We start from the raw sequence: 2,132 nt of genomic DNA on the forward strand, positions 1-2,132 counted from the left end.
GTTTCTTCCAACGGGTCAGTTTGTCATCGCTCTTATGATTACGTCACCTGCAGGATCCGCCTTGGCCCCATGCTGTTAACGGTCGTCAGTATCTATATCCGTCCCGCGGTACAGGTCCCGTGGAGTGACCTCGAACGCTTACTTGGTTCTCTGGAAGCCCCGGCGCTTGTGCTGGGGGACTTCAATGCAGATCACTCGGCCTGTGGAAGCCGAAGGACGGACAGTAGGGGAAGGAGGTTGTTGGAGGCAATGGAGAATAATAACATGTGCTTGCTGAACAACCGCGAGCCCACTTACATGCGATCCCCAACGTCACTTGATGTATTGGACCTCTCGTGGTGCTCAACCGACATAATTCGCCACTTGTCGTGCGCTACGGACGTCGACACTAGAGGTAGCGATCATTTTCCTCTATATATTTCGCACGACAGACTGCCCCTCTCAGCCACTGCTGGACTGATTTCTTTCACAAACTGGAGACGTTTTCGTGCGGGCCTCAGAACATCTGTGCACACCGGTATGTCCCCAGAGGCTCTCTCTCTCAAGCAATTACCCGCGGTATTCAGGACGCGGTGGTCATGTCTAAAAGGGTAACAGGCCATGTCGGCCATTCCCCAGCAATTAATCACCTTAGAGCATTACGTCGCCGAGCAGAAAGAACGGCTCGTCGGACAGGGCAACTTACGGACATTGTGGAATACCGCCGGATGAAAGCTAAAGTAACACGAGAACTTAAGAACGAGGACAGGAAGCGTTGGCGTAAGTTTTGCCACCACCTTTCACCGTTTGATCCGGCCACGAAGATCTGGCCGACAATCCGATCTCTGAAGGAGGCGCCCCCTCAAAAGAATCCTCTCGCGGCCTTGGCTATCGTTCAGCGTGTAGACGAAAACATGCTTGCGACGGCCTTCTGTGTGGTACTAACGACTCCGGCGGCTGCCTCGACCACGCCCCTACACCGCAGTTTTGTCCACAGTTTGACGGCTGAGCTTCACCAAGACTGGCCCCGTCCCCCGGAAGTTATGGACCGCGACTTCACACTAATCGAGCTAAAGGCAGCGTTGAAGCTTCTGAACGCCGCCTCGTCCCCTGGGCCCGATAAAATCACCTATGCCGCCCTACGAAACCTTGACGGGCGGTCACTCCAAGCTCTCCTTCATATCTATAATACGTCTTGGCAACAAGGATCTTTACCACATACATGGAAGGAGGCATTGGTTGTTCCCATCCTGAAACCAGGCAAGCCCACAAATGCCCTATCCTCCTTTCGCCCGGTGAACCTGACAAGCTGTATGGGGAAACTGATGGAGAGAATGGTTTTGCATCGCCTCGACTGGTGGCTTGAAAAACAACGTGCGTTCCCTCACGAAATGGCTGGATTTCGTCGCCACCGAAGCTCCTTGGATCCAGTTCTCGACCTAGTCTCTACAGTTCAACATGCTCGAGCCCATCGACGGATCGTCCGATCGGTCTTCCTCGACATCAAGCGCGCATATGATACCGTCTCGCATATTTGTGTGCTGCACGCCTTGCGCTCGTTTGGAGTATCCGGTCGGCTCTTCATCTGGCTCTAAGACTTCCTTACGGACCGAACTGTCGCTGTCCGTACGTCCCAAGGCCAAAGCCCTCAGCATCCTGTTCCTCAAGGAGTTCCCCAAGGAAGCATTCTCAGCCCGACACTCTTTAACGTGGTGATGGCCGGCCTACAATCAGTAATTCCTCGCAAAGTGTCGTTCTCCGTGTATGCAGATGACGTCGCCCTTTGGACAGTAGGAAATTCACGCCCGGCTCTCCAGCGCCGCCTGCCAGCTCGCTTTAAACAATATCCATACGTACCTCACGCACCTCGGGATGGACCTTTCACCCGAAAAGTGTGTCGAGCTCCCTTTCACGCGTAAAGCTATGGCCAATTTCCCTCTTTGGCTTGGTTTAAAGAAGCTTGAACCGGTACGCTTTCACCGCTTCCTTGGCGTGGTAATCGACTCGGACTTGCGCTGGGCTCGGCACATTAAACACCTTGAAACTAAAGTGCAGCGATGGCTCCCCGCAATTCAACATGTTTCTGGCTCAGGATGGGGCTGTGATCAGCGTTCCCTGCTCGCCGTTCACGCGGCATTGGTGAGGGCAACTGT

The sequence above is a fragment of the Ornithodoros turicata genome, chromosome 3, assembly GCF_037126465.1.
Source record: "Ornithodoros turicata isolate Travis chromosome 3, ASM3712646v1, whole genome shotgun sequence".
Taxonomy (NCBI): Eukaryota; Metazoa; Arthropoda; class Arachnida; order Ixodida; family Argasidae; genus Ornithodoros; species Ornithodoros turicata.